General features: G+C 42.1%; 1 pseudogene; it reads right to left on the bottom strand.

Moving 5' to 3' along the window:
• Positions 1–15,644: 15,644 nt before the first annotated feature.
• LOC147446055 (uncharacterized) lies at positions 15,645–25,188 on the bottom strand (annotated as a pseudogene).
• Between the last annotated feature and the right edge of the window lie 1,737 nt (positions 25,189–26,925).

The raw sequence follows: 26,925 nt of genomic DNA, 5'->3' as shown, positions 1-26,925 counted from the left end.
ACATGCTAAGGTTGGTATATTGGCCATCGTACGCTTAAACACTATGCAAGCCTTAGCTTGATGCCGTATCTCCCACAGGCATTGCAATTACCATTGAATTTCACTCTAAAAGTAGAGCATTCACTAGTACTATGCAGACCATAGCATACTAAGCACCATTGTTGCTCCCTTCTTGGATACATATGATTTTTTTGCAGATCATGATTGTCTCCAAGACTCTCTTGAATGGCCTTGGTGAGGTCTGCTAAAGTCATCTCAGATATCTTTGGCTCCTTATCAATAGGCTTTAGGGTCATTGGTTGATGCCCCGATGCTTGCGAGCTAATAGATTTAGGCTCAACAGACACTCTTTCTCCTTGAATCATTAAATTATCCTCCAATTGGATCGCATTGGTGGTGACCGCTTCCCAAGTGGTGATGCCTCTAATGACTAGGCCATTGTAGATATCCTCATGTCGTAATCCCCTAATGAATCTATCAAGAAATTGATCATTATTGAAGCACTCATTTGGATTAGAACAAGAATTCAAATGCTTTAAGCGACTAATAAAGTTTCTCGCCGACTCTCCTTCCTCTCGTTGGGCTTTCTGGAGCTGAGAGGCTACACGCCAAAGCACTCCCTCTCGTATGTATTCTTTCAAGAACAGTCTCCTAAGAGTAGGGTAAATTGTTTTTTCGTCCACCCTTAGGGTTCTTTACCAATCCCCAGCCTTCCCACTTAAGGTTAGGCTTAAAGAATTACTCTTATGTAGGTCATTGTGCTCTCCTAGAGAATTGCATATTTGTTCAAACACTTCGATATGTTTTCTCACATCTCCCTCTCCACTAAATTTTTGTGTGAGCTTGGCTATTTGTACTGCCTTACTTCTAGGTTCTCTATCAGGTGTGTTATGCATATTCTCAACAATAGATCAACCGATAGCTTGAGAAAATGTTGCCAAGTCACCTAAGTGAGCAGGCACTGTGGGTGAAGGCGCTCGAGAGACTACATGTGGAATAGGTATTGTCATTGGGCTTGGCGCATAGGAAGCTCTTGGGTTCCATGTTTGGTACGGTGTTGCGCCATGTGGCGGCCCAAAGTTCATATGTGTGGCCCTAGGATGTGACCTGCTAATGCTAGCCGGTATGGTCCCATGGAAATAAGAGCTTGGGTGTTGTGGTTGTGGAGCATAGGTTGTTGAAACAATGGGAGGGGTAAAAACTACATGAGTATGAAGACCCATAGGTGTATACGATTGGTACACACTTGTAGGTACTATTATAGGCATTGAGCTACCATGTAGTGGTGCTTTACTAACAAATGAGGTCCATGGCGTGTTTCTTCGCATGCCCATCATTGGGGTAGGCATGGTAGGCATGGTATCATCAAGGAAAAGATGATCTAGACTCTAACAAGGTAAAGCTATCACTTGTGGGCTCAGATTGCATTGAGACCCCTAGAGAAACAACATATGGAGGATCCATCGGACTTACCAAGGGAGTCTCCATTTGCGATAAGTTTGGTTGTTTATGCTTTCCTATATCCAAGAATCTCATGAGACCCGTTGAAGGCATGTGGATCCCCTTGTTCTGTCTCTCTAGCTCAATAACCCTATGGATGACCTTGTTAGGAAATAAGACATAGCTAAATAGATAATTGAGTAGATTACTTAATGGAGAGAGACAGATTTATATACACGAGATTATAGAGTAGAGAGAGAGAGAGAGAGAGAGAGAGAGTACACACGATATACGTGGTTCACCCAATGTGGGCTACGTCCATGGGAAAGCAGCCACTTGATGGCTTTAGTACTTCAAAACAAGAAGTAGTTTACAAAGGGATTATACCCTTAATGGAGCTCCCGCCTTGCTTCACACTCACCTTGTTGCATCAACTTCACACTATGAAATGTGTATAGAAATGACCTCCTTTTATAGGCAGAAAGGGCTGCCCTCTCTTATGAGAGACAGCCATGTGTAGCCGCCCTTGTGCGAATAAGTCCACATCGGACCCTCCAATCCGCCCATGTGTGGCCGCCCTTGAGAAGACAAGTCCGCTTTTGAATTCGGCCACCGGCCACCGGCCACCGGCCATTAACTTCCGACCACCGGCCACCGGCCATTGACTTCTGACCAACGGCCATCGGCCATTGACTACCGGCCACCGGCCAACCGACCGGTTGTTTTCCGACCACTTTGTGGCCGCCGTCCGGCCATAATATTCCGGGGAAAAAGAATATTCCTTTAAAGTTGCCCCTGATTCTTGTCCGTGAAAATTTTGGTTTTCGGTGAGTGATTTTCCTTCACGCACGATGGCTTCTCCTCATAATGGGGGCCTTACAAATGTGCGCTTTTACCACAAAAAATTACAAGGGTAAATCAAGCTCCATACTTAACAATCTCCCACTTGGAGACTGATCTCCAAACCAAACCTGTGACTGCTCTCCATTCTGGCTTCTTATCCTTGAATGCCGATTGAAGATGAGCAAAAGCTCAACTTCTCCTTATTGACCACCTTTGTAAACATGTCTGCAAGATTTTCACTTGTATGCACCTTTCCTAGCTTTAGTTGTCCCTCTTCCAAAAGAGTGCGTATGAAGTGATATCTCACCTCAATGTGCTTTGTCCTTGAATGAAAGGCTGAGTTCTTCGCAAGATGGATAGCGCTTTGGCTATCACTGTACAAGACAGCTGCTCTTTTAGGTCTTTGATGTCCTGCATGTTAGCACTTGCAATCAACATGTCATCAACATACAACATTAGGATGATGAATTTCCCATCTCCCAAATTCTCCGTGTAGACGCAGTGATCCGAGTTGCATCTTGTGAATCCATGATCCAACATCCATCGATCAAACTTCAAGTACCATTGTCTTGATTCTTGCTTGAAACCATACAAGCTCTTCTTTAATCTGCAAACCCCTCCTGTAGAAGTAAAAGGGTATGCTGGAGAGCCGGAAGCATGTAGATTTCCTCCTCTAAGTCACCGTGAGGGAATGCCGTATTTACATCCATTTGCTCGAGATTTAGATCATGAGCAGCCACAAGGCTTAAGACAAGCCTAATTGAGTTCATTTTTACAACAGGAGAAAATATTTCATTGAAGTCAATACCTTTCTTTTGAGAAAAACCTTTTACCACAAGCCTAGACTTGTACCTTTTCTTCCCACCTTCTTCTTCCTTTAGCTTGTACACCCATTTGTTTTGAAGTGCCCGCTTACCTTTAGGCAACTCAACCAACTCCCATGTTTGGTTGCGATGTAGTGAGTCCATCTCCACTTGCATGCTCTTCGTCCATTCTTCTTTGGATTCATGTTGCATAGCTTCTTCATATGATTCCGGCTCTCCAGAATCTGAGATCAAGAGATGGTTGAAGGAAGGAACAAACCTTTCTGGAGGTCTACTTGCTCTTGTAGATCTTCGGGGAATAGGTTGAGGCTCCTCATTTGGTTGACGTTGTTGCACATTGTCACCGTTTGCAGTCCTTGAGTCTTCACCGTCCTCAAGCTCCATGTACTCATCACCTGTTTCTTTGGTTTGTTTTCTTTCCAAGTAATCTTTGTACATATTTTGTTCGTTAAAAATCACATCCCTACTCCTTAAGATTTTACCATCTTCAGGATTCCATAGGCGATACCCAAAGTCTCCTTCTCCATAGCCAATGAAGAAACACTTTTTGGACTTTGCATCTAACTTTGATCTTAGGCTTCTATCTATGTGCATGAAAGCCTTACACCCAAACACTTTGAGAAATGAATAATTCACCGGTTTACCTGTCCATGCCTCTTCTGGAATTCCCCAATCCAATGCCGTTGAGGGTGACCGATTGATTAAGTACACAGACGTACTTACAGCTTCCGCCCAAAGCTCAAGCGGTAGGCCTGCATGTAGCCGCATGCTTTGTGCTCGTTCCATGATTGTCCTGTTCATCTTTTCCGAAATCCCATTTTGTTAAGGTGTCCTTGGGGTTGTCCTTTGCCTCCGAATGCCATTGCTAGCACAAAAGCTTTCAAAATCTTGGCTGCAATATTCGCCTCCATTGTCGGATCTGAGGCATTTAACCTTGGTACCTGTTTCATTCTCCACAAAGGCTTTCCACCTTTGAAATATGGAAAATACATCGGATTTATTCTTCATGACATAAACCCATGTTTTTCTAGTCGCATCGTCTATGAATGTTACATAGTACAATGAGCCACCAAGTGATGGTGTACTTGCAGGACCCCAAACATCAGAATGAACCAACTCAAGTTTTTTATTTTTTCTTTCATTTCCTGATTTTTGAAATTTTACCCTCTTTTGTTTACCATAAACACAATCTTCACATAACTCTAAGTCCACTTCTTTCAAACCTAGTAGAAGCTTCTTTGTTTGAAGGATTTGCATTCCTTTGGCACTCATATGCCCAAGTTGGTAGTGCCACACCGCACTGTCAACTTCTGTACACAAGTAAAGTGTACCGACTTTTTCACCCTTGGCAACCACCAAAGATCCCTTTGAGATCTTCCACCGTTTGTTTCCGAATGCAATGTTGTGACCTTCATCGTCCAATTGTCCTATAGAGATCAAATTTTTGCGAAGAGAAGGAACATGCCTAACATCTTTAAGCTTCCATTCATTTCCATTAGCAGGTTTGACAGAAACTGTACCTTTGCCAACAATCTCACAAGCTTTATCATCTCCCAAGTATACATACCCAAAATTACCTTTGGTGTAGTCTTGGAAATGTTGCTTGTGTGGTGTCGCATGGAATGAAGCCCCGGAATCTACTATCCAGGAATTAGACACATTGTCTAATGAGAGAATTAGAGCATCTTGCTCTACTTTACCTGCCACATTGGCCTCCGATGTTGGCTTGTTGTCTTGAGACTCTATCTCCTTCTTCTTCTTGGACCAGCAATCCTTCTTGACGTGGCCCTTCTTGCCGCAGTTCCAACATTCAAGAACTGACTTTGTGTGTGACTTGCTCCGCCTTGAGCGATCACGACCCTTTTGGTTTTTGAACCTCTCCTTAAGCCTTCCTCTTGTTTCCACTGATAGTGCAGCACTTGATGATTCTCTTGTGCTTCTGCTTCGCATTTCCTCGCTTAGGAGAACACCCACAACATCATCAAACTTAAGAGTATTTGTGCCAGAGATAGAATTACTTACAGCCATCACAAGACTGTCCCAACTATCCGGTAGAGATGATAGTATAAGGAGAGCTCGCACTTCGTCATCGAAATTGATTTTCATTGATCGAAGTTGACTTATGTTTGTGTTAACGTTATTTGGGTGTTCTGCAACTGAACCATTCTCTGCCATCTTTAGATTGAACAAGCGCTTCATAAGAAATACCTTATTGGATGCCGATGGTTTCTCGTAGAAGTCGTCAAGTGACTTCATCAAGTCCTCCGTGGTCTTCATCTCCGAAACATTGAAGGCCACCGTTGACGCCAAGCTTAACCGGATTGTTCCCAGTGCCATTCGATCAAGGACAATCCATGCTTCATCTGCCATTGTTGCGGGCTTCTTCGCAAGATCGCCTAGTGGCAAATAGAGGTCCTTCTGGTAGAGATAGTCTTCAATCTGCATCTTCCAATGTTGGTAGTTTTTGCCGTTGAACTTCTCAATCTTGAGCTTCCCTTCCTCCGACATAACTCCCACTCAATTCAAGGAATCCTTTCCTTGAGATAATTTAGCTACGAGCAAACCTTGCTCTGATACCAGTTGTTAGGAAATAAGATGTAGCTAAATAGATAATTGAGTAGATTACTTAATGGAGAGAGACAAATTTATATACACGAGATTATAGAGTAGAGAGAGAGAGAGAGAGAGAGAGAGTACACATGATATACGTGGTTCACCCAATGTGGGCTACGTCCATGGGAAAGCAGCCACTCAATGGCTTTAGTACTTCAAAACAAGAAGTAGTTTACAAAGGGATTATACCCTTAATGGAGCTCCCGCCTTGCTTCACTCTCACCACCTCACACTCACCTTGTTGCATCAACTTCATATTATGAAATGTGTATAGAAATGACCTCCTTTTATAGACCAAAAGGGCTGCCCTCTCTTATGAGAGACAGCCATGTGTAGCCGCCCTTGTGCGAATAAGTCCAAATCGGACCCTCTAATCCGCCCATGTGTGGCCGCCCTTGAGAAGACAAGTCCGCTTTTGAATTCGGCCACCGGCCATTGACTTCCGACCACCAGCCACCGGCCATTGACTTCCGACCACCGGCCATCGGCCATTGACTACCGGCCACCGGCCAACCGACCGGTTGTTTTCCGACCACTTTCTGGCCGCCGTGCGGCCATAATATTCCGGCAAAAAAGAATATTCCGGCGCAAAAAAAAAAAAGTCTCGGGGGCCTCCGCCCCCGAGGCCTTTAAAGTTGCCCCTGATTCTTGTCCGTGAAAAATTTTGGTTTCCGGTGAGTGATTTTCCTTCACGCACGATGGCTTCTCCTTATAATGGGGGCCTTACAAATGTGCGCTTTTACCATAGAAAATTACAAGGGTAAATCAGGCTCCATACTTAACAGACCTCACAAACTCTTTGTTGTTGATTCTCCACACTAGTAGCACATGTTGTGGATTATAGGACATCTAACCAACCCACGTGATAGGTGTGACCTATGTATAGGTCGGTTAGAGTTTTTGTTTGTAGTTTGTACTCCCACTTCTCATTTAGGAACTCTTCATCTAGGCTTGAGGTGCTAGGGGTGTCCTTTGAACTAGATGTAATGTGGCTCTCTATGGGTTGACCCTTAGTGGTCGCTAATTTAGGAGCACTCGATTGCTCTCATAGCAAGGATATTGACATAGGTGCTTTTTCTTTTAACTCTCTTCGTTCCTCTGCCTTGCGTAAGCTCTCAATTTCCTTTTCCCTAGCCACAATGGTATATCGCTCAACCGCTTGCATGTCGGCAAGGCTTCTACCATTAGGTGATATAACCGCGGAGGGAAATAATTCTGAAGAGTCAAGGGGTGCATTGAATGGAGTATTCATGTGCACATTCTCTAAGAGCATAGGGTCTAAGTTGGTCATGAATGGCAAATTTACTTCCCCACCCCCCTCATTTACATCATTAGCTCCATGTTTGGAGCGAGTGGCTCTATCAAAGGTTTCCTTCTAGCGGCTAAGCATGCTCAGCCCATACCGCGGTCCCATGGCATGCATGTCTTGGCTTGAGCTAGTAGGATTAGGCATTGGGTAACCCTCCATGACGTCGTAGTCAGAGGAAGAGTCACTAGACGCTATATGCAGGTCCTGAGTGGTCCTACCTAGGGTTCTCGTTGAGGGCCTAGAGCCTAAGGTAGATGAATAATGAGTATCCGCATAAATGGATACACTCTCAATGTGCTTGTCCTCTAGCACACAACCAGAGCGTAGGTGAATGTGACCTCAACACTCTAGAGGTGTTGGTGAGTGACCGTGGAGACCGCTCACCTAGTTTTTTAGGTGTTTATAACCCAATTTTTTTGTATTTTTGTCCCTTTTTTTAACGGAGCCACATATAATGGCGTGCGATATCTCAAAATGAGCGTCTTGGCTAGAGGGATGTGCCGTGCTTTACAACCACCGATTTGGTTACGTACAGCCCTCAGAATCCTAAAACTAGTATTTTCCTAGGTGGGGAGAGGGCTAGAACTAGTAAGTCCAAAGGGTGTGTGTGAAGAGGATGGTGGAGGACTTGAGGAACTTGTCCCACATTCCCTCATTCCCTCATGTGGGGGTAGGGTATATATATAAGAGAGAGTCTAGTATATATCATAAGACTGAGGCCTGGGCCTCGGCTTAGACTTAGACTTGGGCTTGGAAAAATGATTCCGATCCCGATTGGAAGTTTTTGTAGAACACACTCATGCCTCACGCTTAATAATTTTGGGTTTTTTTAATTTTTTGTTCCTTCACAGTACAGCTTCCTACTTTTCTTACTCATTCACTACCTAACACACTAACTACTAACTGTGAAAATAAAAAACTGTGTAAAAGCAGACATTGACAGGAAACAAGCTATTCACTAACTATGTAAAGACTGTGTGCAAGCAGACATTGGCAGAAAACACTCATTCACTACTAACACACTAACTACTAACTGTGCAAATTAAAAAAAGAAAATTGTGTAAAAGCAGACACTGGCAGAAAACAAAGATTATGCAGGAAATTAAAACTTGCAGAAAATAACTTCTTCTTCTTCCTCTTCCTCTTCCTTCCTAACACAAACATTCACAGAAGAGCACAGAGTACCTCTTGAGCTTCGTGCAAGGCCTTTCCCCGGCAGTGGCGCCAAAAATGTGGGCTTCTGTCGCACGTATCGAAACAAGGGCGTTGCCTACACTGTGTGCAAGCCACAAATGGCTCCAAACATGCAACTAGCGTAAACTAGTAAGCTCAAAGACGATGATGGTGTGTCACTCACCGCTCTACGCTTGCTGTCATGGAGGACTCCTTGTTGTGAAGAAGAAGGAGTTGCCGCTATGCGGCACTCAACCGCCTCGCCGCCGTCGTGCCTCCGTGATGCTCTCTCTCTCTCTCTCTCTCTCTCTCTCTCTCTCTCTCTCTCTCTCTCTCTCTCTCTCTCTCTCTCTCTCTCTCTCTCTCTCTCTCTCTCTCTCTCTCTCTCGTGCACGCATACTAGTACACGATGGAGACGGAGAAGGAGATGGAACAAGAGCACTCTTCTTGCATTGCACAAATGAGAGAATCAGGTATTTTAGGTTTAGATTGACTTTTATATAGGCTTGCCCATTCACATTTGGACGCCCACACTTAGCCAATCTTACCCAAACATTATAGGTTCCAGTTTTAGAGTGCACCTCTCATCAGTGATCACTCTTAACCATTCCTACTCAAATGACAAGCTTGGCCAATAACATAATACACTACTAGCGGGTCTGACAAGCCGGGTCCATGGCTACATAAAAGGTGGTCGCTTGGTGGTAACAGTTATCTGAGTGTCGGCATTGACACATCCATACGCGATGGGTGGTTCTAATGATGCGATGATTACAAATAGAACAAGGGAGGCTAGTAAATCCACGTTTGTATATATTTTGTCAGCGTTTGGGCGTCTCATGTTCAACTTCTTAGTGTCAAGTTCCAATCTAGCAACTGGAATGGGATCATTTGTAGCAAGGGTTGTCAATCGTGCTATGGTGGCTGACACTAGCATGATGCGTAGTAGAGTTTTGCAGACCATACAAAGTTGTTTGTAGGATTTACATGCAAGCTCTAGTGTGGGTATCCATGCTCATCTACCACCAGAGTCAATACGTCTGTGTGTAGATCAACAAAGTGACTCAGTGGGGCCATAGGTTGAGAGATTCTCTCACCTAGTTTCTTGTACATACTAGTAGTTTAGCTAGTAGGCCTCGCTTATCGACACATCACCTTTAAGTGGGAGTTTGTTGGGGTAAAGATGTTGCACCTTTGCTCATGGTTGGACGTTCGATGTCTGGTTGCTCGCCCACGTGTGTATATACCCTTATTCTTTCTATATGAAGAATAAGATATAGAAAGAATAAGGAGATCTTCACTCATACTTCCTAGAGCTGCTCCACCCACATTGTCTCATGCTTCTTCCCTTCTCCGCGTGCATCACGCACGCATGCATCCACGTACATGTGCAATCATATCACCATCTAAGGATCATTATCCCCAACAACGGGGCCAATGTTAGCGGGTCACCGCGACGGACGTCTGTAGTATAGCTATTTGGCACTAACATACTGCCAATATGCAAAGAAGTGACTCGGATGGGACACAAAGAATCTTTGAGGTTGTCAATCTCAAGAAGTGAACCTAGCAAGAAAACACACCAACTCAACAAGCAGCCACCACTCAATGATCAATCAAATCTGCCTATGTCCTTTCTCACCGCTCTAGGTCATCACGCCATTTCGGCACTCGAACGGACTCTAAATGCAACGAAACTTGAGGAGGTTTAATACACCTAGGGGAATTATCCTACCAAGTCTGGTCACAATCCGACAAGGTGCCAAAATCATGATCCATCATGAAAAAGGTCTTGAAAAATCCAACGTAATGTACCAGCAATGTCGCCCTTGGTCTAAGAACACTCTCATATGGTCAAAACGTCAGAAAAAAGTGATTTAAGAACTATCTGAAGATTAGGCTCACTAATGCATAGTCATGAACCTCAACAAAATTGAAAATGCTTACACTTGATTGAAAGAGTATAGAAAGAGGAACACAATCTTGGGGGGGTCCCTTAATAAATATATGATTATCAAGTGAGTGCAGCAGAAGGGGTTATTGAATTTTATTCTATCTCACATTTTTACATACAGAAGGGTACTCTAAAATGGAACTGGAAAAAAGATTTACAGATTAAATAAGAAAAGGGTGTACTTTATTTGTCAAAAATTCACAGATAAGGAGTTTTAAAAACAGTACTTGAATACATGTGATATACACAATTTACACATAATGACTCACATGGACCTTTACAATAATCATAAAAGAGTTACATTTGAGAAGATTGACATGCTACTCTGGAATCACGATTTACACAGAGTATCACTACACTAGCTCAAAATATTAATAAGAGTACAAATGTGGTCTTTGGCTACATGTTTGGCCAGGTGAGCGCCCGTTCAATCAATCCTCTAAGAGAAATATGTGTGGACCATATGGTAGAAGGCCTTGTACAAAAAAGATTGATGTGATTCAAAGAATGAGAGATACATGTATTAATGTAACTGAGGTTTGAAGATTCTTGGGTGCATGTGTGTTTTATGTTATTTGGATTCCCCATAAAGAAGTTGATGCTTATTTCTCCAGCTCTAAGAAAATAAAACTATGAATGAGGAAGATATGTAATTGTGATAGTGGATACTAGTCCCACAGGAATTGGATGGGCAATTGGGCAAGATGATGATGATGGCAAAGGATATGTGGTGAGATTTGGTGCAAAGGTCTAAAGTGCTCATCAACACAATCATCCACAGGTAAAAAGAGAGTTATGGGGAGTAATCGCAACATTGAAATGTAATAAAGAGTATTTGATAGGAGAAAATGTAACAGTGGAGACTGATGTCTACCCCTTCTTGGAATGATCACAAGCTGCTCAACTCCCGACATTGCTATGTTGAGATGGATTGCCTACATAAAGTCCTTAAATTCAAAATTTAAGCATATTGCAGGGAAAGATAATCCAGTTGCGGATATGCTTCCAAGAGCAAGGTATGAAAATGAAGAAGACATGGTTGTCGAGGGCAATGTTGTAGACACAAGATTCTAAAGTATCTCTCATGCCAAGGGTGATCATATTTTCTTGTCAAATGCACTTGAATCCTTTACAGAGGACCTATATCAAGGTGATTAGTTTCTCATTGAATGCTATTTGAGCACTTTGACAAGGCAAGAATAGTGGACTGATCAAGAGTTCAAGTGAATTTATAGAAAGGCCTATTGATTATTTTTGAAAGATGGGTACTTGTGGAAGCATCCGCAACAAATAAATAGGATGCCATTGAAATTTGTGGATGATAAGCACACTCAAAGTGAGCTTATGAAAAAGTTGCATGAGAGTCTTTATGCTAGACATAGAGGTGTATTGTCCACTTTTACTAAAATTAAAGACAGGCATTGGTGAAAAGGTATGTGGATAAATATGTATCTCACTTTGTGGAGTCTTGTGAAACCTGACAATGTATTGAAATGTACGTCCTCGTGATGGGTTTCACCCTAATTACCCATTGGCCATGCACTATAAATGGATAGAAGATTTGGTTACAATACGTCCTCGTGATGGGTTTCACCCTACTTACCCATTGGCCATGCACTATAAATGGATAGTAGATTTGGTTACAAATGCCGTTGGGTTTATGGAAAATGAGATACATAGTGCTTGCACGGAAGATTTAACCAACTAAGTTGAAGGTCGTGCTCTAAGAACAAAAGGCACAGAAGGGATATGTAAGTTCCTCTTGGATGACATAATTAACCGTTACGGCTGTGTTAGGAAAATAACAGCAGACAGGGGTGAATTGGATGCTCACAAAGCAAGGGAGTTTTTCTCTAGATTGGGCATTATACCATCTTGAGGAAAATGTTAAATCAGAGTGTGGGCATTCTCCTATCATTAAATCTCTAGCTAAGGCCTGCAAAGGGCCTAGGTTACTAACTTATGCTTTATTGGATGATCGTACAACTCATAGGCCAATTACTGGCTATATGCCTTTTGAGTTGATGTAAGGTCAAAATTCTATAATGCCAATAGAGGATGTAATTCCCACATGGATGTATTGCATTGGGAAGATGGGATGAGTAGGGAAGACCTTCTTGCTTTGCGCATACAGCAGTTAGAAAGAAGGCCTCAAGATATTGGATTACAGTAGTACGATTGAAAGATGCAAGGTTAAAGAATAAGGCCAGATTTAATAAGATTCATAGGCTTAGACTTAAAGCTATTGAGGAAAGTGATTGGGTGTTGGTGTATGAAAATAGTCTTGATAACCAGCATTCAACAATAAGAAAGCTTTCAAAGAGATGGTTTGTTCCTTATGTGGTTCAGCATGTACATGGGAATGCAACTTTATACCTTGCATGAGTTGGATGGGACAGGAATCACGTAGTCGTGAACCACAACAAAACTGACAATGCTTATACTTGAATGAAAGAGCAAAGAAAGAGGAGCACAATGAAAGTTTCAGAATTGAAAACTGATTACCCATTCATTGACTGTGATGATTACAAGTTGGAGCAGCTCGTAGCTTGAGCGTACGTTTAGCAGAGCTCCCTTCTTCTCTAAAGATAAGCCTCCTTTTCACATTAATGTTATTGAACTTTATACCTAGGGCATTCTAAAAGGCCAGTGGCCGGTTCACATGTACCTTTACAATTGTCATGACAAAATTACAACTCAGGGAATTGACTGCTACTATGGAATTAGGATTTACATAGAGTATTACTACACGAGCTCAAAAAACTAATAGAGTACAAATGTGATGTTCGGCTATGTGTCCGGCCAAGTGGACGCCCGCTTGACCTGTCCTTAAATATTTGCCCCTTCCTAATTCGTGTCATCCCTTGACACGACCTTGTGCAATCTTGTCATAGATTTATCTTCAGCTTTGTCTTGAAAGTTGGTCCTCAGCCAGCTTTGTCTTGAAGGTTCGACTTCAGCTTTGTCTTCAAGGTTGGTCTTAAGCTTGGGAAGTGCTTTGTAGTTGATGATGTTTCCCCCTTCCTTGAGTGATTCATATCTCTCATTTTGTTGATACATGATTTGATCTTTGATTTTTGAGGTAAATTTTCTTCTTCTTGTGCATTCGCCTCTTTGCTTCCAATCTTAGCCACCGTAAAGGTGGATGTTGATGTGTTTGAGTTTGTAGAACTGATCCTCTTTGGGGTGTGGACTTTATGATGGATTTTCTTTCAAGTTCCACTGCAATTTGAGTTGTCTGCAATAGGTCACCAATGTTGAAGCAATGTGTGAGCTACTTTTGATTGGTGTGGATAGCTTGCTTGTTGAATTTCTCATTGCTTGTCATGTAGGCCATTCTTTGACTTGCCATTGTTTGATGGCATTGTTGTCGACTTTGGATGAGATAAAAGAATCTATTGATAAGCATATGGAGACCTGCAGTCTTTGCTCCAAGTCATTGTCAATTGATTTGGGTAGACATTTCCTTAGTGTTGATGTAGAAGAAATATATACAAGAAGTCAATGATGAGGGTTTCTAGATTAGGGTCTTAAAACCTAGATGACCAAAGGGAAAAATACGCTCTTATTGGAGTTGAGCATTTGGATGTCGTGAAAGGTGAGTGCTTGGGAGAAACAAAGGAAGAGTGTCTAATGCAAGTGTCAATTATGGGACACTCTTTATGCATATGAGAGATTTGTCAAACAAAAGCATGTAGTGTAAGAGATGGAGTTGATGGGTCCTTCAAGGAACAAATGTAGCACATGTGACATCAAAGGATGTCTCAATAGCTTCCACGTTTCTAAGAAGGGTTTTCAATGTAGAAGCTTGTTCACTCATACGTCACTTTGATGAGGGTGTGAGTGTTTTTTGGACTTCCTGCTTCACTTACCACTATACTACAATGACTTTGACTCTTATGCTCACCTATACCAGCATGAGCGACATAACCTAAATATGCTCAACTCTTCCAGCTTGAGAACTATCTAGAATAGCTAAGACGCTTAGACCACCTAGAATATTACATAAAGGTTTGGGACTAATACCTCGCTCATTTACTGGCTTAGCTGCCCGACTCATACTTTTCTGCCATGTATGTTTAATGGACTTACCTGTTCAAGGCCAAAAACCCAATTCCATAAGTTCAAAAAAATTAGGCCTTTTCCATTGTTTTGGTCTTTAGATGCCACCATTTTGTCGAGTCGGTTGGCATATTTTGGCTCCTTTTGGCTTGCTTGTCGAGTGACTGATGTAGCCTTTTCTTTATCTCGCATGAGAAGCGATTGAATCTGTGTGTGGGTTCTTTGTGATTGATTTTCCACTGTCGATTTTGGAACCCATCTTGTTTTTGGTCCTTGTGTGATTGTCTTTTGCATTTGATTCTTTTTCTCGGTGACTTGATGGACACTAGGCTTCGGTATCCAAATTTGAATTATTTCCTTTGTAGAATCCTTGCTTGTGTAGTTGGAATCAAGGTTCCATGTGTAGATTGCATCAGCTTTGGTTGCAATTGGCTCTTGTTGGTTGTTGGTTATCATTGCTTGCCTTTGGGTAAAAGCTTGTGCTGCATTATTTCTCTTGGTTGTTCCAGATTGAGCTACACTTTTTGGTAACCATATTTGAGTGTTAACTTCATAAAATCCTTGTGCTTCGAGTAGCTTAACTAGAGTCATCCGTTGATTCACCTGTTTGTGTTGGGTAGCTTCGCTAAGGTCTGACTTTGGCACCCTTACATTTCGCATTTCTCGCTGCTTTGATTTTTTATTTTGCCTTTTGTGGTAGTTATTTCTCCCGGTTGAGTTGTTGTGTCTTGTGTTTATAGCTCGTCTTGCTCTTTGTAGAACTCCTTGGTTGAGATGAGTAGATCCAGGATGTTACTTTAGTCTTTTTGGCCCAAACATTAGCGTTTCCTTGGAAGTAGCCATGAGTAGTGATTGACTCATTTAATGCTACCTACCCTATCACCTTTTGGTGTTGTGGTTGAACCCGTGCTTCATGTATCCAAACTGGGTCTTTGACTTGGATGTGATCTTTGGATACTAGCACTTGGTTGATTCTCCTCTGCTTCTTCCTAATGACTTGATGTGATGGAAACTTTTGTTGATAGACTTTGTGTTTTAATTTCCATTGCATTGTCGATGGTTTGGCTCTTGATGTAGAGTCTTCGCGGGAAATTTGATGGAAGCACATTGAAGGTAAAGTTGTCTTGCGAGGTTGATATACTTCACGGCTTACCTTTGCTTTATCTTTTTCTATGATGGTTGGTGATTTTTTCTCTGCATGGATTTGAGAAGCTTCATGGAGTCTTACCGCTGTCATTGTTGAAGCTTTTGGTTGTTGTTGAAAGAAAATGTTCCTCCAGCTTTTTGTCAGGATCAAACTCTCTTTGATATGATGGGATTCAATTATGTGGAAAGTATCCTTAGACTCCCTGGTACTCAACTTGAGTACAGCTTCTGCCACTCTGAAGCTAGGAATCAGCATTTTTGAACTTCTGTACATGATCTTCTATAGCTCAGTGATTGGTGGCTTTCCCATCATGATCCACGTAGTACCATAAGACATTGTATTATTTGTCACGTCTGGATCTATCACAACTAAACATGTGATTTTGAGTCCTATTTCTCTGCATATACTGAATTTGATTGTCGTAGAAGATAGTTGATCTTCTCTCATATCCTTGTTCTTCTCTTGATCTTGTGTTTGCTGAACATTTGAAGTTGAAATTGGAAACTTTTCTCCTTCATCTGCTTTCATTTGCACTTTTTTTGGAGTGGACTTCTTTGAAACTGCTTTTGTCGATTCTTCAGGTATGTCAATGATGACATATTCTCGTGGTTTCTCTGCTTCCTTTGTTTGCATCTTGGAACCATGCTCCAGGACGTAGCTATCTGTCTCACCTTTTCTTCTTTCACACTCACAAACTTCATTGGCTTCCTTCAACACCTTTATCGTAAATACGGGAGTTATATCATACCCATATTCATTGCAAAATTTAGTCAGGGTCACCTCATTTACGCAGACATCAAGAGTCGCCAGTATTTGATCCTATCCAAAGGGTTCAATTATCTCCTCTGGGAATGGCTCCTTAATATAAGCTTCACCTTCTACGAAATACTCTAGAATGCAATCTTCCTTTTTAAGACTTGCACTCTCAGGAGCTCAATACATCTAAATATGCACTTTGCTGTCCAAATTGGTTGTGGAGTTTAATTCTTCCCCTGGGGTTCGCTCTACATCTCTATAACGATGATATTTAACAAAAATTTCTGTAGTGACCTCTTTGTGTCTCAGGTAGATATAATCATAGCCCCAGTCTTGTACCATTTTAAACTGACACATGAATGGTCTACTCAATATGATGTCAAAGTTGTTGCTCTTGTCAAAATTCATTATGGCAAAGGTGTGCTCATACTCAATGCCACACAAGGATGCAATGATTTGTTCTAATATTCCTATCGGTTTCTCCACGTAGCCATCTGCTAATTACAGTTTCATTTGAGTTTTTGTAATAAGAGGCTTTTCCCTTTTTTCCATATCTCTTTGGTTGCGATGGCAATTCCTGCCCCACTATCTAATATAGCAACCATCTTTATTCCTTTGTACTCAAGTGGTAAGGTGGTGTTTCCTTCTTCTCCTTCACAGTGGTCACCCACCTTATTTACTGGTACTGGCTTTGTCTCTGGCTTCTTAGGCATGGTGTCATCCCTGTTTTCATATGCAAGCTGGTCATGTGAAGGGATTTTCAACCCCATGTTTCCCATGCTTTTTCCCATTTGGCCCCATAGATACGGTCTAATTTTTAGTAGCTCTGAGAGATAAAGTGTGCATTGTATGGGAGAAGACATCAATTCGTGCAAGCTCTTGGTATCCATCATTTTTGGTGTGGCTTTCCACTGAGAAGGAACCATTTTAACCTTTGATTTTGTTTTGAGTTCTCCTATGAATGATGGTAAAGTCTGTAGAGAGCCTGGTTTTCTCTCTTTAGATGCAACAGACCCGACATCCCCATATAGAGATCTTATATCCCCTGGGAAAAATTCATGATTCATTATCTCAGGGATAGGTGCTGACTGTAAAGTAGCACTACCATCTTTTTTATTTCTGATTGATTCCCATAAGGATTGTGGCTATGATTCTTCTACCTTCGAATAGGCATCACTGCTTATGAACCCACCCCGTTTGTGGTATTGGCTACTTCGCTTGTATCTAAAGGTGCCCCAATTCTTGACTCTTCCTGGTCCCTGTTTATAATACCCTGTCTCTCCAATTCCTGGACTTTATCACGAATTAGCACCTCCATTTTTGGAGCATCTAGAACTGGTTCCGTAAGAGCTTGGGCCTTCTAGATGAGCTCCTTACACATTTGCAACCTCTCTTTTCATACCCTGGGTGAGGGTACATTAGCAATCTATCCTCTTGGGTTTGGTTGTTCTTTGACCTAGAATCATAAGCTTTCTATATTGCATCCAAAGGTTCAAAGACATTTTCGACCAAGACTGAACCTCCCGAGTTAGTCTTTGACTCTTTAGGTCCCTTTGTGTTTTTCTTGCTTTGTTGCTCTCATCTAAGCTGCTCTTTTGTTTGATTTAGTTCAGTTTCCAAAGTAGCTTTCCCATGCACCCTCTTTGCTTTCATTTTATCTTGTTTGGATTTCCATTATTTTCTTCTTGTTCTCACCAATAAGTTTTCAAATTCTATTTGCACAGGCAATGTGGGTTAACTATGTTTTTGGATGCTTCTTGAGCTTGAGCTCGAGTCATCACGTTTAAAGGAATAGTGGGTTCTACCTCGGATCCACTTGAAGAAGGCATCATGCCTACAACATTCATTGTTGCTTTCCCCCTATATTTTGTATTTTTAGCACAATGTTGGTGTAGATGGTCTATCCCACAACGTTCACAGAATACAAATATTTCTATTTGTGGACCCTTGTTTGGACAACTTCGTGCCCAAAGATCACCTCCACACTCATAGCATGGACCTTCTTGTTTCACAGCACAGCTGGTGAGCCAACCAATGGTTGTTGTTGTCTAGTAATAATGTTCTTTGAACCATACTCCTGATGATTGGCTATGAACATGAGCGTCTTTGCAACAGAGTATGGATTTCTCATGGGTTATGAACATGAGCGTATTTGCATCAGAGTATGGATTTCTCATGGGTTATGTAACATTTAATGGCCTAATAACTTATATGTAGAGGAAATTAGCATGAACATAGTGGGCATTTCAGTAGAATAGATTCCTAATGAGAATTACAAGAGTGCTTGGGTGGAGAGAGCAACAAAAAGCATAACACCTAGTTAGATAGCATCGACAATACTTTCAAAAGAGAGAGAAATTAAGCTATTGACAACAGTTGAGGACCGGATTTGTATGGAGCCGGTCCCCCCTCCAAAAGGCTTTGTATTATGGTTTCTCCCATTAACAGAGACATTGTACAATACAATTCTTTGTGTTCCTTCAAGACTAGCTAGTGCAATGAAGATGGAAACTTCATGCACTAAGCAAAACAGTTAACAAACACAACTTGAATTATCCCCGTTCTCAGACCCAAGACCTCACACACCTTCGAAGATGGTGAGAGCTAGCAGGGTATGAGAGTAGATTGAGAGGAAGAAGGAGTATCTTACGAGAAAGATGTACATCTCCTCACATAATCACTCATATGTAGCATAGCTTAGCTTAGTAATTAGCTTGGTAGAGGAAATGAGCATGCATTGAAGCTTGGCTCTTGGTTGGATTTGCATCCACATGCCAAGAGAGTGTTGATGTAGGCTTCTATCTCACAAGCCTGGAGTAGGTGATGAGTTCTCCATTAAAGCTTGGGAAGAGATAGTCTTCTCTTTCTTCACACATGAGCTTGTGTGAGTGTGTGTGTGATAATGCCTTGCAAAAATCACCCCCCTCTCTCTCTTGGGTGAGCCCTCTTGCTGATTGCTCTTGCTGAAGCCTCATTGGCCCTCCCCAAGTCAAGCCAATTACAATTAAGCAGCATAAGTGATAGCCTTCTGACATGTTTCGCCCTTTCCCCTTTTGTGAGAGCTTTAGGTAATTAAATAATTAAACTAAACTCTCATTGGACCCCTTTTCCTCCTGGCCAATAAGAATCAGGCAAGCCATGGGGCTCCTGAATGCTCATTGGACCCTTTGGGAGACTGCCCAATAGTCTTCTAGGAGACTTAATTCTTATTGGTTTCTTTTATTAAATGTTTTTGAATTAATTAAACTAGATTTACTCTAGCTTAATTCTCATTGGTCCACTTCAAGGGTCATCCAATAGGAATTGGGCACACCTTGTGGGCATCTGGGCTAGGGAGCTGACATGTGTCCCTAATTCCCTTTGTGTAAAGGGGCTTGTGTGTGTGTGTGTGTGGCTTTCTCTCTCATCCCCTAGAAGAAGGGCTCGCCCCCTCCCATGTAGGGATTTGCATTGACTTTGGAGAGCACACAAAGCATCCAATTCCCCCTAAGCTTTAACCCTTTGGACACGACCTTTGAATTTTGGAACCTTAGCATTTTAGAAGTTTTAATGGGCTGAACCTTAGGGTCTTTTTAGCCCATTGTTGCACATGGCTCTTTTGCAGATGGCCCCCCCTTTGGATCCCTATTTTTCCTCCTTTGGATCCCTACTATGGCCGGTCTGCTAGCTTAACTCTTATTCTAGCTTTTTCTCCCCTGGCACTTCCCCACATTAAATGATCAGTTTAATATGAGAAAATCATTTAGGATAATTAGATATTGATTATTATGACATTACCTCTCTCTTGAAATCATAGTCGTCCTCGACTATGGTGTAGAGAAGATAAAGCATATTCATGAGTCCTTTTCTTAGCGGGTAGAGGATCCCTATGTTACCCTACGACATCATTCCATAATGGATGACTAGTCCATTTGGTGCTTGAGAGCCTGAGGCTGCCGCAAGCATGTCTACACATTAGTCCTATCAGTCTTCCATAGTAGACTGACAAGCTCTACTTGGTGTTTGGGAGACGTCGTCTCCGCAAACTTGATCTAAGCATGCATACTACTTCATTTTTGTGCACAAATAAAGAAAAAGAGAGTCTTATAAGACAAAAACTTGGTTCATTTTTAACATTTTGTACATTTGCTTACTCTTGGGAAGCATTGTAAGCATTGACAAGGTTTAGGTTATCCTTTAATTGTATGCCTTGCATCCATCTAGCATCTTCAAAAGGATAATTCTTAAACTTAATAAGATATCGTCGGATAGTCTTACCGCCTCTTAGTACCTTGTCTTCATGTCAGAGAATGGACTCGGGCTGCAGCATCTCCTCTTGGTCCTCGATCTCCGGTGGGTCTTCAATAGTTGGTTCTTCAGGTGGCTCTCCTTTGTAAGGCTTTAATAGGCTCACATGGAAAGCATTGTGTATGAGCCAATGATTGGGCAACTTGAGTTGATAGGCCATCTCATTGATTGGCCTAAGAATCTGAAAGGGATCATAGTACCTTTTTGTTAGTTTAGCATAGTACTTTTGGTGGCCCGAAGGATTCTTGTCCGTCGTGTGCCTTAATCGAGCCTTTGGAAACTTTAACAAGACCCAATCGTTTTCTTTAAAGGCTTGGGCTCTTCTATGCTTGTCAGCAGCAGCCTTTTGCCTTTGCTGTGAGATACAAATAGCATCCTTAATCTTTTGAAAAGATTCTTGTAGGTCTCGGCTATACTCATCTGCGGTGAAGATCTTCCCATGTACCTTAAGTAGCAAGGGACTTTTTGATCTTCCCTCAATTACCTCGAAAGGTGATTTTCCCGTGGAAGTATGTACAGTGTTATTGTAAGCATACTCCACTAAGGGTAAGTACTTCTCCCATTGGGATCTTTGATCTACTTCCGTTACATAGGCTTTTAGTAGATCGAGAATTGTTAGGTTAGCTATTTCACTTTGGCCATCCGTTTGTGGATGATAGGCCAAAGAGAAGTTTAGCCTTGTACCTAAATTCTCAAAGAGACCCTTCCAGAAATTACTCGTCATTCTAGGATCTCTATCCGACACTATGGACATGGGCAAGCCATGGTACTTGAAAATTTGTGAAATAAAGAGGTTTGCCATTTGATGGGCTTTCATAGTCTTTTTGACAGGTATAAAATGAGCTTGTTTACTAAACCTGTCTACTATCGTCCATATTCCCGTATTCCCATGGATAGACTTAGGCAATCCAAAGATAAAATCCATGGATATGCTCTCCCATAGTGAATTAGGGATTCTCAAGGGTTGAAGCAATCCAAGTTGCTTCCCTCTATCAAATTTTGTCTTTTGGCATACCACACATTTGGAAACATACTCTTGTATGTTCACTTTCATGGTAGGCCAATAGAAATATGTTTCAATTCCCTTTAAGGTAGACTGAATGCCTCTATGCCCCGCATAAGGTGGAGCATGAGATTCATACATTACTTTCTCACGTAGTGAGTTAGTAACGCATAGTCTATTACCATAGAGAAGATAACCATCTTGTAAAGTGAATGGTTCTTCTTTCTTCCCTAATGCCAAGGCTGAAGTCACATCTCCAAAGTCGGGATCAATAGCGTACTCATATATCATTGAAGATAGATCATTGTGAGTTGCTATGGAAACCGCATTCACTATCGGCCGTCTTGAGAGTGCATCGGCTACTTGATTGTGCTTGCTAGCAATGTGAGCAATATGAAAATGAAATTGCGAAAGGAAATTTTCCCACCTCATTTGTTTGTCAGAGATCTTGGTCTGCATCATGAAGTACTTAAGACTTTGGTGATCCGTTCACAGAATGAAAGGAGTCCCCAATAAATAGTGCTTCCATGAGTCTAAGGCATGTAGAATTGCAAGGAGTTCCTTTTCGTATATGCCTAGAGCTTGCTCAACAGGGTCGAGCCTTCGGCTCTCATAGCCTATGGCGTGCCCTTCTTGGAGCAAAACAGCTCCAAGGGAATCACCACAAGCATCACATTGGACCTCAACTGGTTTTGAGAGATCCGGTAGTGTAAGAACAGGTTGAGAGATAAGCTTTTCGAAAGCATTGTTCTCCTTAGCAGACCATGTATACCTAACGCTTTTCTTTGTTAGGTCATGTAATGGTCCCGCAATTTGTGAGAACTTTTCTATGAAGCGTCTATAGTATGCACACATACCTATAAAGCTTCTTAGTTCATGAAGATTCCTTGGTTTAGGCCATCCTTTTATTACCTCTAACTTGGATGGATCCATTTGGATGCCATCTTGAGAGATAATGTGACCTCAATATTGAATCTCTTGCAAGAAAAAATCACTTTTCTTTCGATTAACATAACGTTTATTCTCTCTTAAAACTTCAAATATTACCTGGAGGTGTTGCTTGTGTTCCTCCAATGAATTAGAGTAGATGATAATATCATCAAAGAACACTCCAGTGAAGGTTCGATGAGGCCTGAACAGCTTCTCCATCAAGCGGTTGAATGTGGCTCGTGCATTGGTCAAGCCAAAAGGCATGACAATGTATTCGTAAAGACGAAATGTAGTACGAAATGCGGTCTTTACAATGTCTTGATCAACTATCCTTATTTGATGATAGCCACTTTTTAGGTCAATCCTACTGAAGTAGGTCGATCCTTGTAGCTTATCAAATAGGTCTTCTACCCGTGGAACGGGAAACCTATTCTTGATAGTGATCCTATTTAGTGCTCTATAGTCAACACACATACGATATGTGTCGTCTTTCTTTTGCACTAATAGCACAGGTGAGCAACATGGAGATGAGCTTCGCCTAACCATACCCTTCTCAACTAACTCATGCACTTGCCGCATAATCTCCTCCTGTTGAGCTTGAGAAACTCTGTAAGGAGGTTTATTAGGCGGTGAACTTCCTGGAAGAAGTTCAATTGCATGGTCATCATTACCTCGTTTAGGAGGTAGCTCACAAGGGATGTCGTCAATAAAAACATCTTGAAACCCCTTCAGAAAATTGGATAACTCTAATTCCTTTTGGTTGCTTTTATTTTCTTTTGTTAAAGCATTAGGTTCATTTTGAGAATCTTTAACAAAAATCATGTACACGGAAATAGAGCTCTTTATTGACTTGTTGAAAGCTGGTGTATGTACAATGGGGATGGTGTTACTCATTTCCTTAGCATTTATATACATGTATTTTTCCCTGAACTTAAAGGAGATTCTCCTTTCAGGAAATTTAACATCGGCAGCCAGGCCGTCAAACCATGGTGCCCCTAGGATTACATCCTCATGCTTGAGAGGAGAGATAAAGAAGTCCTCTTTGTCCACATAGCCTTGGACATGAAGCCTCAATTTCCCGATTAAGGGAGTGACTGAAGCTTCTTGCCCCTTGAAGGCACTGTCTGCGGGTAGGATATCTCCCATCTCGTAGGATTGTATGCCTAGCTTGGTGGCCAACTCTATAGATATAAACTTGTGAGTAGAACCAGGGTCAAAGAGAATAAAAGCATCATGTTCTCTTACCTTTCCCCAAGCATGGCATAGAGAAGATCCTTTGTGAGTTTTTTGGTGAGTCTCCTCCTCTTGGATTTCAACCAAGGAAGCTCTCGGAGGATCTTGGCAGTTGTTCTTTTGGGGACAAGCGCGGTACGCATGCCCTTGTTTGCCGCACTTGAAACACCGGTTACCCTTGCGATAACGCTCAAGCTCTTCAGGAGAGAGTTTGTTCTTACCTTTGTAAACTCCCTTCTCTTTAGCTTTGTCGGAGTTGCCCTTAGGAGACTTTTGGACATTGTCCTTCCCCTTAGGCTCATTGGAACCCTTGTTTTCTGGGGGCTTATTATTTCTTTTAACCCCCGTTTGGAAATTGATTCTAGAGGCCACCATAGTATGGTGTATTACCGCCGATATGGTACGTGGCCTTTGGGAGTTGACATACTCCGCCATTTCTTCGGGTAAGCCCGCAGAAAACTATTGCTTTTGCTCTCCAAAATTCAACTTTTTGAAGACAGTGGCTTTGAGTTGTAAGTCCCAAAACGTGTCTACATATTTGTGGATGGATTCATTGGGAGAGAGCTTTAAGCTTCGCCATTCGGTGAGTACTTTGTCTTTGGCATCGGTGGCCAAAAACTGCTTCATAATGGAAGCTCTTAAAGCCTTCCATGTTCGTGGAGCTTCACCGTTGGCTCATAGGCTAGACCACCATTGTCTGGCGGACTTTTGAAAGTGCATAGCTACTTGGCGTAGCTTAGAGGACTCCGTGAAGCCCTCATCTCCAAACGCCACATAGAATTGTTGGATAACGGCCAAGACTTTGTCCGTAGCACCAAAGGTACCATCATAGGTAAGGAAGGAGATGCTCTTCCCTCCCTCTTTGAATTTCTTCAGCTTGGACGACCTCTTCCATGCGGCATAGGATTTCCTATGGCCTCTTCTTTTTTATGGTTCAAAGGTTGCACCATCACTTTCTTCAGAAGGTGAAGAATTTGAAGAAGGTGGAGAAGAGGGTGACCTCTTTCTCGCCTTTTTCTTGTCTTGATCTTTGTCGTCTTCACCATAGCTTTCATAAGAGGAAGAGGATGAAGAAGATGGAGAAGAGGGTGTCCTCTTTCTTGCCTTTTTCTTCTCTTGCTTTTTATCATCCCTCTTTGAATTGTGGTGAGGAGAAGAATATGATGGTCTTCTCCGCTTTGGTGGTGATGGAGAGCGTTTACCCCGCCGTCTTCGTGGAGCCATCTCCGCCGAGGTGGCGAGAGACTCGCTTCTTTCTCGTTCCTTCGGTGGAGGCTCTTGAGTTCTCATTTGGGAAGGAGATGCATCATCAAGAAGTAAATTCTTGAGCCCTTCATAAGGATTCTCTTCTTCTTCCCGAATCGGAGAGAGACCTCTTTTGGGAGTCTCACAAGGAGGCTTCCTAGGTGTTCTCTCGTCATGGTGATGCGCTTGGAGAATCCCGTGAGCACGGAGCTGCCGTTGCACTTCGCTTTGGAGAGATGGATTGCCCTTGGCTTGTTGAAGCCTAGAAACAAGATAGTTAACAAGCATTGAAGCATCATTAGTAGCTTGCTCATGAGCAAAATCAAAGTTATCAACATTAATTTTGCTCTCTTTACTATTGTCAGCCATTCTAACAACTTTTAGGTGTACTTTGGCACTTCAAGCCCTAGTTGCCACTCCTCTTTACCCCTTTAGAAAAAGCACTCAAGCTACTGTACCCGCGGCTCGATTATCGTTAATTGCAAGGAATAGAAGAGAGGGTCCTTCAACACCAAAACAACACCAGCTCCTGTCAAGCTTCTAATAGCTCAATAGTGGTTAAGCCGTAGGCAAGCCCCGTAGGACTCCACTATTAAGACCATAGCTCTCGACGGTGATGCCCCGTTAACTGCACAAAGGCAGGCACACTGCAAGGCTGAAAAATCCCTATTCTACTTACTCATAGGCAATTAATAATACCAACCATTTGTAGCTAGCTCGAGGACCTCCCTTCTTGAACAAGAAAAGAGAAACCTTGTGCTCTGATACCAGTGTAACATTTAATGGCCTAATAACTTATGTGTAGCGGAAATTAGCATGAACATAGTGGGCATTTCAGTAGAATAGATTCCTAATGAGAATTACAAGAGTGCTTGGGTGGAGAGAGCAACAAAAAGCATAACACCTATTTAGATAGCATCGACAATACTTTCAAAAGAGAGAGAAATTAAGCTATTGACAACAGTTGAGGACCGGATTTGTATGGAGCCGGTCTCCCCTCCAAAAGGCTTTGTATTATGGTTTCTCCCATCAAGAGAGACATTGTACAATACAATTCTTTGTGTTCCTTCAAGACTAGCTAGTGCAATGAAAATGGAAACTTCATTCACTAAGCAAAACACTTAACAAACACAACTTGAATTATCCCCGTTCTCAGACCCAAGACCTCACACACCTTCGAAGATGGTGAGAGCTAGCAGGGTATGAGAGTAGATTGAGAGGAAGAAGGAGTATCTTACGAGAAAGATGTACATCTCCTCACATAATCACTCATATGTATCATAGCTTAGCTTAGTAATTAGCTTGGTAGAGGAGATGAGCATGCATTGAAGCTTGGCTCTTGGTTGGATTTGCATCCACATGCCAAGAGAATGTTGATGTAGGCTTCTATCTCACAAGCCTGGAGTAGGTGATGAGTTCTCCATTAAAGCTTGGGAAGAGATAGTCTTCTCTTTCTTCACACATGAGCTTGTGTGAGTGTGTGTGTGATAATGCCTTGCAAAAATCAGCCCCCTCTCTCTCTTGGGCGAGCCCTCTTGCTAATTGCTCTTGCTGAAGCCTCATTGGCCCTCCCCAACTCAAGCCAATTACAATTAAGTAGCATAAGTGATAGGCTTCTGACATGTGTCCCCCTTTCCCCTTTTGTGAGAGCTTTAGGTAATTAAATAATTAAACTAAACTCTCATTGGACCCCTTTTCCTCCTGGCCAATAAGAATCAGGCAAGCCATGGGGCTCTTAAATGCTCATTGGACCCTTTGGGAGACTGCCCAATAGTCTTCTAGGACATTTAATTCTTATTGGTTTCTTTTATTAAATGTTTTTAAATTAATTAAACTAGATTTACTCTAGCTTAATTCTCATTGGTCCACTTCAAGGGTCATCCAATAGGAATTGGGCACACCTTGTGGGCATCTGGGCTAGGGAGCTGACATGTGTCCCTAATTCCCTTTGTGTAAAGGGGCTTGTGTGTGTGTGTGTGTTTGGCTTTCTCTCTCATCCCCTAGAAGAAGGGCTCGCCCCCTCCCATGTAGGGATGTGCATTGAGTTTGGAGAGCACACAAAGCATCCAATTCCCCCTAAGCTTTAACCCTTTGGACACGACCTTT

The sequence above is a fragment of the Adiantum capillus-veneris genome, chromosome 12 (genome assembly GCF_014529385.1).
Source record: "Adiantum capillus-veneris isolate H3 chromosome 12, ASM1452938v2, whole genome shotgun sequence".
In the NCBI taxonomy this organism is placed as follows: domain Eukaryota; kingdom Viridiplantae; phylum Streptophyta; class Polypodiopsida; order Polypodiales; family Pteridaceae; genus Adiantum; species Adiantum capillus-veneris.
Note: the sequence above shows the minus strand (reverse complement) of the source record. Positions and strands in the feature narration are given on the sequence as shown.